Source organism: Artemia franciscana, unplaced genomic scaffold, assembly GCF_032884065.1.
Source record: "Artemia franciscana unplaced genomic scaffold, ASM3288406v1 PGA_scaffold_23, whole genome shotgun sequence".
Taxonomy (NCBI): domain Eukaryota; kingdom Metazoa; phylum Arthropoda; class Branchiopoda; order Anostraca; family Artemiidae; genus Artemia; species Artemia franciscana.
This window is the reverse complement of record NW_027062649.1, coordinates 2,835,533-2,847,914: the sequence shown is the minus strand read 5'-3', so window position 1 is coordinate 2,847,914 and position 12,382 is coordinate 2,835,533.

Below are 12,382 nucleotides of genomic sequence, written 5' to 3'. Positions count from 1 at the left end.
GTCAAACTTTAGCGTAAAGAGCGGGACGTTGAGGAGGGGATAACCCCTACGCTATACGGAATGATGTCTGTTCGTTTTAAGTTTTAATGTCGCTCCTTACTTGCAGTTAAAAAACTTATTTTTTTATTTAATTTCTGAACGTTTTTAAATTATCGCATGTTTTGATTTTGGCTCACTGCACATGAAAAATTAAAACGAAATTTGGACATTAATTTTTTTTGCTATATGGCTTTCTCAAATTTTTGTTCGGACGATTTTGATAAGAAAAAGGGTGTGACGGAGAAGAAGATGAATCCCTCATATGCGTAATAATTTCTGTTCGTTTTAAGTTTTAATGATGGTCCTTACTTTCAGCTGAAAAATTTTTTCATATTTATGTTTCCATTGTTTTATTTAAATAATGCTAGAAAACCCTACGCCCCTCATGGAATTTCTCTTCCCTCATGACCAATTCCTCCAAGGAAAGATCCTCCCACGTAACTCCCTCACCTCAACCCCTCACCGAAAAATCCCCAAGAAAAACGTTTGTACACTTTCCAATAACCATTACTGTATGTAAACACTGGTCAAAGTTTGTAACTTACAGCCCCTTTCCCGGGGACTGTGGGGGTGTAAGTCGTCCCCAAAGACATAGTTATTTTGTTTTTTGACTATGGTGAAAAATGACTATCTCATAATTTTGATGTGTTGACTTTGGGAAAGAAATGAGCGTGGGAGGGGGCCTAGGTGCCCTCCGAATGTTTTGGTCACTTAAAAAGGCACTAGAACATTTAATTTCCGTTAGAATGAGCCCTCTCGTGACATTCTAGGACCCCTGGGTCGATACGGTCACCCCTAGGAAAAAAAAGACAAACAAATCAACACACACCCCTGATCGGTCTTGTGGCAAGAATTACGAAGCTTCATATTTTTGTAGATAGGAATTTGAAACTTTTACAGTGGGGTTCTTTGATACGCTGAATGCCAATTCGATTCTTTTGATGCAACTATTAGTATCAAAATTCCCAAAATTCCGTTTTTTAGAATTTCTTTTACTATTGAGCCGGGTCGCTCCTTACTACAGTTCGTTACCACGAACTTTTTGACTGTTGGAATAGTTAAAGATGAACCCCAGGGAATCAGGCCATAAAGTCATTCAATTATGACGCCGTTCCCCAGGGATACAGCTTTCCAAAATATTTTTTCGTTTTTCACTATAATTCATTAAACATACAACATTTTTTTAGATTTTTAATATAAGGTTTTGCCAGAAAATTTTTTACTGACTTTTCAACAACATCAGCTTTTTCAAAGAGAATTTTGATCTGTGACTTTGAATATTTTTCTTAGCCCTGATAAAATATTTGTAAAATGTTTCTCAATTTAAGAAGATTAGTCTGTATTTTTGCCATCTTCTTGGACTTCCTTTGAACTTAAGCTTTAACTTTGTCTTTAAGCGTTCTTTGTCACAACCTCGCAGATGTTTCAATTTTTTTATTATAGCTTTTGTCACTGCCCATTATTCTGGTAGCAACTTTTTATTCTGGTAGCCACCTTACAATTGTTTCGGTAAGCCTCATCGTTATAATACCGCTCCTTGATAATTTTTTTGGCTCTCTCCATTATTGCTTCTCTATAATCTTCATCATTGTGGCAATGCTTTTGTTTGGCTCCCTCAATTATTAGTTCTTTATAATCTTCATTACTATCCAACCGCTCTCTGTTCTTTTGTTTGGCTCTCTCAATTGTTACTTTCCTGTAATCTTCATCATTCTCATAACGCGCCTGGATGTTTTGTTTTGCTCAAAGAATTTTTACTTTTCGATAAGCCTGGTCTTTTAAATACCTTTACTTTTCTCTTTTCAGGATGCCATCTCGGTTCTTTGAGTAGTACTGCTTTTTTACTTACGTCTAGCCTGCTTAGAAGACACCATCTTACGTTTAAGCTATGTATTCTGAACAAACCCTTAAATTATAACCATGAAGTCATAATATACCGATGTCATAAGAGCTAACGTAAAAATAAAATGTTTTTTTTCTATTTGCGTCATCTATATATATAAAAATAAGTTGTCTGTGTGTCGAGTGACGTCATGTTTGTGTGTCGACTGACGTCATGTTTGTGTGTCGACTGACGTCATGTTTGTCGACTGACGAAATTACAGTCCGGGACATCGGGACACAAATGACCACCGGGACATCTATCTATCTTCTATCTATCTATATATATATATATATATATATATATATATATATATATATATATATATATATATATATATAAATAAGTTGCCTGTGTGTGTGTGTGTCTGTCTGTCGGGTGACGTCATGTTTGTGTGTCGACTGACATCATGTTTTCAACTGACGAAATTACAGACCGAGACATCGGGACACAAATGACGACCGGGACACCGGCACATAGGGAATATAAATGACGACACTCAAAGAGAAAGCGACCGGGACAAAAGGAATGTTCGATTAGTAATCACCATCAACAAAGCACCGGGACACAAATGACGACCGGGACACAGGGAGTAGAAATGACGACCAGGACATAAGTGAAAACAACTAAAAAAACTAAAAAAAAGGTAAAAACTACAAAAAAACTAGAAAGAAAAAAAAAACTAAAAACTAATAAAAAAACTAAAAAAGCTAAAAAACTAAAAAAAATAAAAAAGAAAAAAAAGAAAAAAGAAAAAAAAATGAAAAATAAAGGAGAAAAACAAAACTAAAAAACGAATGTATATACAGACCGGGACACCGGGATACAAATGACGACCGGGACACAGGGAATATAAATGACGACCGGGACACAGGGACACAACTACAACGGGGACGCCGGGGGGCACAGGGGGATATAAATGACGACCGGGACAGCGGGACAAATGGAATATAAATGACGTCCGGGAAACTCAAAGAGAAATCACAGACTTGGACACCGGGACACAAATGACGACCGGGACACAGGGAATATAAATGACGACCGGGACACAGGGACAAAACTACAAAGGGGACGCCGGGGGGCACAGGGGGATATATAAATGACGATGGCGACACAGGGAATGGTCGACTAGCAATCACCATTAACAAAGCTCAAGGCCAATCATTAGAATCATGAGGTATAGATCTGAATACGGATTGTTTTCCCATGGACCATTATATGTTGCATGTTCAAGAGTCGGTAAACCTGACAATCTATTTATATGCACAGATAATGGGCGAGCAAAGAATGTTGTATATTTGCAAGTTTTACGTAGTTAAAAACATATATATATATATATATATATATATATATATATATATATATATATATATATATATATATATATATATATATATATATATATATATATATATAAAAATAAGTTGTCTGTCTGTCTGTCAGGTGACGTCATGTTTCTGTGTTGACTGACGTCATGAAGTTAGTTGTCGTCATTTTTGCTTTGACGGTGACGTCATTAAAGATATTTAAGACATATATGTTCACGTAGAAATCTATTAATGTTTAAGTTTAAAATGACTGATGAACTTACAATGGCAAAAGCCGATGAAGATGCTCAAAGAGTCTATGCCAAAAAACTTGCTGCTGATAGAGAAAGTCAGAAAAGAAAGCGTGCCGAGGAATCAAAAGAACAGCAAGGAAACAGGCTTGAGGCTAAAGAACGCAAAACCGCGCAGTTAGATGAAGATCCACCTGGACAGCGAGAGTCAAAACATGTCAAAACTGAAAATGATAGCGATGATGATTGGGTTTGGGATTTTGACTTGGATAAGGTCATCAATGCCTACCAGATTTTAGTTAAAAAAACAAAGGTTCGGCGATATGTATTTCATAGTGAACCTGAAAAATAAAGAAGAAAAAGAAAACCGAAAAAAGAAAAAATGTAAAAAACTAAAAAATACTAAAAAGAAAAAACACTCAAAGAGAAATTACAGACCGGGACACAAATGACGACCGGGACAGAGGGAATATAAATAACTACCGGGACACTCAAAGAGAAATTACAGACTGGGATACCGGGACACAAATGACGACCAGGACACAGGGAATATAAATGACGACCAGGACACAGGTATTTAAGAATATCGTTCAAAGACAAATTTTTAATTGTAAGAAGACCGTTGAAAGAGAAATTTCTAATTGTAAAATGACTGAAGAACCTACAATGGCAACGGTACCACCATCGAAGTAGATAACCAGTGGGTTGTTCCATATTCCCCATTATTATCAAAAACATTTAATGCACACATAAACGTTGAATACTGTAACTCCGTAAAGGCAATCAAATACATATGTAAATACGTCAACAAAGGCAGTGACATGGCAGTTTTTGGCTTGCAGCCCGAAATCAAAGATTTCGACGAAATCGTACAATATCAGGCTGGAAGATACATAAACAGTAATGAAGCTGTTTGGCGAATTCTTTCATTTCCGATACATGAACGTAGTCCAGCTGTTGTTCACTTAGCGGTACATTTACAGAATGGTCAACGTGTTTATTTCTCGGAAACCAACGTGCAACAAAGAGCCCTGAATCCACCGGATACAAAATTAACAGCTTTTTTTTCGCTTTGCAAAAATGATTCTTTTGCAAAAAAAACTGCTGTATACTGAAGTGCCTTCGTATTACACGTGAAATACTAAAAATAAAGTATTTGAACGTCGAAAACAGGGTAAGTCAGTCGACGGCCAACCTACCATCTTCAAAGATACCACGATAGGAAGACTCTACACCGTTCACCCCAATCAACATGAATGCTTCTTTCTACGCCTGCTTTTGGTGAATGTACCCGGTCCGACATCCTTTGAGTATTTGAGAACTGTAAACGGTACTATACATGACACTTACCGTAGTGCATGCCAAGCTCTGAATTTATTGGAGAATGACCAACACTGGGATAACTGCATCAATGACGCGTGCGAAACGTCAACCCCAAGTCAAATTCGTGCATTGTTTGGCATCATTTTAACAACTTGCTCGCCATCAGCTCCTACAGAGTTATGGGAAAAATATAAGTCAAAAATGTCCGAAGATATACTCCATCGAAAACAGTTAGAGACGTCGGATATGACTTTTGATTTAACATCAGAAATTTCTAACTACACTTTAGTTATTATAGAAGATTTGTGCGTACGTATGGCAAACAAACCTCTTCAGGATTTGGGAATGCCTTCACCTAACCGTATCGCTGCTGTTTCGACATGTGTAGAATTGGATCGTGAACAAAGTTACAGTACGAGTGATCTATTGTCGTATGTACAAAATAACATTTCCAAGTTAACGTCGGAACAAAAAGACATTTATGATACGATAGACTCAATTTCAGGACGTATACAACTACCTGCTGATTTCTGTAATTTAGTGACGTCCAAAAATGAATTGATTGAAAAAGTATTTCCGAATATTCTAAAAAATTATAAAAATAATAAATGGCTAAGTGAAAGAGCGATTCTCGCACCCAAAAATATAGACGTCCACGAAATCAACAATATTGTTTTGACCAAGATTCGAGACCAGGCAGTCCTTTACAAGTCAGTCGACACAGTTTTGGAACCAAATGAAGCGGTTAATTATCCATCTGAATTTTTAAATTCCATAGATCTTTCAGGGTTTCCACCACACGTGCTACAACTAAAAATAGGCGTACCAATAATACTTTTAAGAAATATCAGCCCACCAAAGCTTTGCAATGGCACGCGACTTGCCGTAAAAAAAAAAACAATGGAAAACCTAATAGAGGCCACAATCTTGACAGGGCCTTTTGAGGGTGAGGCTGTTCTTATTCCTCGCATTCCCATGATTCCAACGGATCTGCCTTTTCAATTTAAAAGATTGCAATTCCCAATTCGATTAGCATTTGCAATCATCATTAACAAAGCTCAAGGTCAATCATTAGAAAAATGTGGTATAGATCTTAATACTGATTGTTTTTCCCATGGACAATTGTACGTTGCATGTTCGAGGGTCGGTAAACCTGACAATCTATTTATATGCAGCGACAATTGGACAGCGAAGAATGTTGTATATTCGCAAGTTTTACGCAGTTAATTTGTATTGTATCTATCTATCTATCTATATAAAAACGAGTTGTGTGTATGCATGTTTGTTTGTTTGTAAAAAGAGCGTTTGCATATGACGTCATTATTAGTACATACGGCTTTGTATATGCACAGACAATGGGAAAGCCAAGAATGTTGTATATTCGCAATTGTTACGTAGTTTAACTCCTGCAGACGAAATGAATGCTTGCCTGAAAAATTCTAATTTATGGGCACACGTAAAAATATTAAAATTAACTACAAATATGCGTGTCCGATTGCAAAACGATGACTCTGGTCAAACATTTTCAGATCAATTGCTGGCAATTGGAAACGGAAAGCTCCCAGTAGTGGGAAAGCCAAAAATGTTGTATATTCGCAATTTTTACGTAGTTTGAAACACATATATAAATCTATCTACATTCACAGGTGGGACACAGGGACACAACTACAATGGCGCGTAACTAATATGGCGCGTAACGACTTACGCGCGCGGGGGGGCTTGGGGGGGGGCGAAGCGCCCCACCAACTAGGTGTTGGGGTGGCGCGAAGCGCCACCCCATCAGCTAGTATATATATATATATATATATATATATATATATATATATATATATATATATATATATATATATATATATATATATATATATGTATATATATATATATATATATATATATATATATATATATATATATATATATATATATATATATATATATATATATATATATATATATATATATATACTAGCTGTTGGGGTGGTTCGCTGTCCAGGTGGATCTTCATCTAACTGCGCGGTTTTGCGTTCTTTAGCCTCAAGCCTGTTTCCTTGGTGTTCTTTTGATTCCTCGGCACGCTTTCTTTTCTGACTTTCTCTATCAGCAGCAAGTTTTTTTGGCATAGACTCTTTGAGCATCTTCATCGGCTTTTGCCATTGTAAGTTCATCAGTCATTTTAAACTTAAACATTAATAGATTTCTACGTGAACATATATGTCTTAAATATCTTTAATGACGTCACCGTCATAGCAAAAATGACGAAAACTAACTTCATGACGTCAGTCGACACAGAAATATTTTTTTGTAGTTTTTACCTTTTTTAGTTTTTTTCTTCTTTTGTATTAATGCTAAAGCCAAGGTTCAAACCTGGAGCCTCTCGGACCTAGAACCTGAAACATAACGCTTTACCAACTCAGCTACTTCGGCTTGAATACATTCGTTTTGAGGAGCTTCCTCGGGTGTTGCCATTGTAGGTTCTTCAGTCATTTTACAATTAGAAATTTCTCTTTCAACGGTCTTCTTACAATTAAAAATTTGTCTTTGAACGATATTCTTAAATATCTATGTCCTGGTCGTCATTTATATTCCCTGTGTCCCGGTCGTCATTTGTGTCCCGGTGTCCCAGTCTGTAATTTCTCTTTGAGTGTCCCGGTCGTTATTTATATTCCCTCTGTCCCGGTCGTCATTTGTCCCGGTCTGTAATTTCTCTTTGAGTGTTTTTTCTTTTTAGTATTTTGTAGTTTTTTACATTTTTTCTTTTTTCAGTTTTCTTTTTCTTCTTTATTTTTCAGCTTCACCATGAAATACATATCGCCGAACCTTTGTTTTTTTAGCTAAAATCTGGTAGGCATTGATGACCTTATCCAAGTCAAAATCCCAAACCCAATCATCATCGCTATCATTTTCAGTTTTGATATGTTTTGACTCTCGCTGTCCAGGTGGATCTTCATCTAACTGCGCGGTTTTGCGTTCTTTAGCCTCAAGCCTGTTTCCTTGCTGTTCTTTTGATTCCTCGGCACGCTTTCTTTTCTGACTTTCTCTATCAGCAGCAAGTTTTTTGGCATAGACTCTTTGAGCATCTTCATCGGCTTTTGCCATTGTAAGTTCATCAGTCATTTTAAACTTAAACATTAATAGATTTATGTCTAAAAAAGAAAAAGATAAAAAAAGAAAAGAAAAAAAAAAAGATAGATGTCTTAAATGTCTTTAATGACGTCACCGTCATAGCAAAAATGACGACAACTAACTTCATGACGTCAGCCGACACAGAAACATGACGTCACCTGATCCACAGATCCACAGACAGACAACTTATTTTTATATAGATAGATATATATATATATATATATATATATATATATATATATATATATATATATATATATATATATATATATATATATATATATATATATCTATATTCACAGGTGGGACATAGGGACACAACTACAATGGCGCGTAACGACTTACGCGCGCGGGGGGGCTTGGGGGGGCGCGAAGCGCCCCCACCAACTAGGTGTTGGGGTGGCGCGAAGCGCCACCCCAACAGCTAGTAGGGAATATAAATGACGACCGGGACACTCAAAGAGAAAGCGACCGGGACACAAGGAATGTTCGATTAGTAATCATCATCAACAAAGTACCGGGACACAAATGACGACCGGGACACGGAATATAAATGACGACCAGGACATAAGTAAAAAAAACTAAAAAAACTAAAAAAAAGGGTAAAAACTACAAAAAAAACTAAAAAGAAAAAACAACTAAAAACTAATAAAAATACTAAAAAAGCTAAAAAACTAAAAAAAAACTAAAAAAGAAAAAAAAATAAAAAAGGAAAAAACTGAAAAATAAAGGAGAAAAACAAAACTAAAAAAAATAAATAATAAATTAAAAAAAAAACTAAAAAGGTAAAAACTACAAAAAACTAAAAAGAAAAAAGAAAAAAAAAACTAAAAAAAGTAAAAACCAAAAAAAAACTAAAAAGAAAAAAAGGGGAAAAACACAAAAATTCATTTCATCATATACCAATTCAAAAACGAATGTATATACAGACCGGGACCCGGGACACAAATGACGACCGGGACACAGGAAATATAAATGACGACCGGGACACAGGGACACAACTACAACGTGGACGCCGGGGGGCACAGGGGGATATATAATTGACGACAGCGACACAGGGAATGGTCGATTAGCAATCACCATCAACAAAGCTCAAGGGCAATCATTAGAATCGTGAGGTATAGATACGAATACGGATTGTTTTCCCATGGACAATTATATGTTGCACGTTCAAGAGTCGGTAAACCTAACGGATCTATTTATATGCACAGACAATGGGACAGCGAAGAATGTTGTATATTCGCAAGTTTTACGTAGTTAAAAATATATATATATATCTATCTATATTCACAGGTGGGACACAGGGACACAACTACAATGGCGCGTAACGACTTACGCGCGCGGGGGGGCTTGGGGGGTTGCGAAGCGCCCCCACCAACTAGGTGTTGGGGTGGCGCGAAGCGCCAACCCAACAGCTAGTAGTTCTTATAAAAATATGGCGCATATTATCTATCTATCTATATATATATATATATATATATATATATATATATATATATATATATATATATATATATATATATATATATATAAATAAGTTGTTTGTGTACTGACGTCATGTTTGTCGACTGTCGACTAACGTCATGTTTGTCGACTGACGTCATGTTTGTCGACTGTATATGACGTCATTAAGAAGAAACAGCCGAGGAAGCTGCTCAAAGAGCTAATGCCAAAAGGCTTGCGGCTAATAGAGAAAGTAAGAAAAGAAAGCTTGCCGAGGAATCACAACAACAGCGTGAAAACAGGCTTGCGGCTAATAAAGAAAGTATGAAAAGAAAGCGTGCCGAGGAATCACAAAAACAGCGTGAAAACAGGCTTGTGTCTCAAAGAGAAATCACCAAAAGAAATGGGATGGAGCCGACGGCTATCACTTTAATATTTAAATTGATAAATCCAGCCACTAACAAAGAAATGGATAAGAAATGCAGCGCAATGAAATATTATGCCTATAGATTAATGATTCGTCATTTATTACATTTATACATAATCCATCTTAGGATTAGATACAACAGCTTTTACATCCTGAACAATCGCCGGTTCATAGACATGACATTACGGCCCGTGTCTTCTGGCAAAAGTTGCTCTCCTTCATGTCCTACAGAGTTATGGGAGAAATACAAATCGCAAATGGCCCAGAATATACTCCGCTGAATACGGCTAAAAAGGTCAGATATGACCTTGGACTTTACAACAGAAATTTATAACGGCACTTTAGTTATGATTGAAGATTTGTGCTTATTTATTGCAAACAAACTTCTCAAGCATTTGGGAATGCCTTCACCTAATCGTACGGCTTCTATTTCTACATGTGTAGAATGGGATCGTGAACAAAGTTACAACACAATTGATCTATAGTCGTATGTTACAGACCGGGACACAAGGAATATAAATGACGACCGGGACACTCAAAGAGAAATTACAGACCGAGACACCAGGACACGAATGACGACCGGGACACAGGGAATATAAATGAAGATCGGGACACAGGGACACAACTGCAACGGGGACGCCGGAAGGGCACATGGGGGATATATAAATGACGACGGGAACACAGGGAATATTCGATTAGCAATTGCCATCAACAAAGCCCAAGGGCAATCAACGGATTGTTTTCCCACGGACAATTATTTGTTGCATGTTCAAGAGTCGGTAAACCTGACAATCTATTTATATGCACAGACAGTGGGACAGCGAAGAATATTGTATATTCGCAAGTTTTACGTAGTTAAAAACATATATATATATATCTATCTATATTCACAGGTGGGACACAGGAACACAACTACAATGGCGCGTAACGACTTACGCGCGCGGGAGGGCTTGGGGGGGGGCGCGAAGTGCTACACCAACAGCTAGTCTACTATATGAAAATGCATTTTGTTTTAAATGTTTATTTTCGTTACAAAAGCACATAGAGGTGACAAATTCCTGATGTTTTAATAGTATTAACAACTACAGTGTTATAGAAAATGTAGTTCGTTGCAAAGAAAAGATTATATCTAAAAATTATTTTTAACTAGAAAAAGTTTCTAACCCCATTAATTTCCTTTAAAATGGGCCCATTAAACATCTCTCTAGATGTTCCAGTACCCGCTATCGAAAGAAAAAAAAAAGAAAAAAAAGATTCAGCATATGCAGAATATCGTTGTTACTTCCATTTATCTTACTTTTCAAGCCAATGTTGAAGCTAAGGGACGGTAATTTTTTTATATATGAGTTTCGGACAGGGCGGTTCTAATAGCATGCTTCTTGTATTGATCTGACTCTATTTTTGGGTATTAATGGGTTATTATATTTTTTTTGTATTGGACGTGATCGTCTCTTATTACTACCAATGCATCCTGTATTCAACAAAAAGTGTGACGTTGCTCACATTATTTTTGACCTTTAATGAATACGAAGGAAATTTAAGGAATGCTTTTTTAATATAGTCTAAAGACCATGTAATAGTACGTTTGGAAAACAAAATCAGTTTTCGAACTTTTTATGGTGTTCCAAATAGCGAATCCATAAAATAGAAGATCTATTCTAGAATATGTACTAAAAATCTGACTAAAAAAGGATTTGGTATTACCCACTAGGCATACATTAGAATCCCATTTAGAAGTAAGAGCAATATTTTAATTGTTAGCAGCAATTCACATTACTATTTGTTTCTAGAACGGTATTTCCAATTTATCTTGAATAGTATACGCATAATTTTTCATACCTACAGTACTTTTATTGTTACCCCGGAAAATCCCCACTACATGATTTCAGATGTTTATTAGAAGGAAAAGTGAAAATTCTACCCACCTGCTTATGTCAAAGGCTATTTTACAGCACCGCCTCTAGAATTAGATTTCAGTAAAAAAAACTTGTTTTTTTATTTAATTTCTGAACGTTTTTTAATCAATGCATGTTTTGATTTAGGCTCTCCGCAGAGGAATAATTGAAACGAAATTTGCATATTTATTTGTTTTGGCTAAATGGCTTTCTTATAGTTTTGATCGAATGATTTTGAGAAAAAAGGAGCGGGGAGAGAAGCCTAGTTGCCCTCCGATTTTTTGGTTACTTAAAAAGAAACTAGAACTTTTAATTTTTTACGAATGTTTTTATTAGTAAAAGATATACGTAAATTATAAATTAACTTACGTAACGAACTTTTTTATTCTCATGTTTTTATTACACATATGAGGGGGTTCACCTCCTCGTCAATACCCCGCTCTTTACACTAAAGCTTAAATTGTGTCCCAATTCATTAAGAGTGACCCTTGAATCATAAAAGCCACAGAATAAATAGTTGAAATTACTAAAAATACCTTAGCGTAAAAAGCGACGTATTAGGAGGAGGTGAGCCCCTCATATGCGTAATAATTTGTTTGTTTTAAGTTTTAATGCTGCTCCTTACTTCCAGTTGAAAAAATTTTTCATTTTTGTTTTTTATTGTTTTCTTTTAAATAATGCTAGAAAATCCT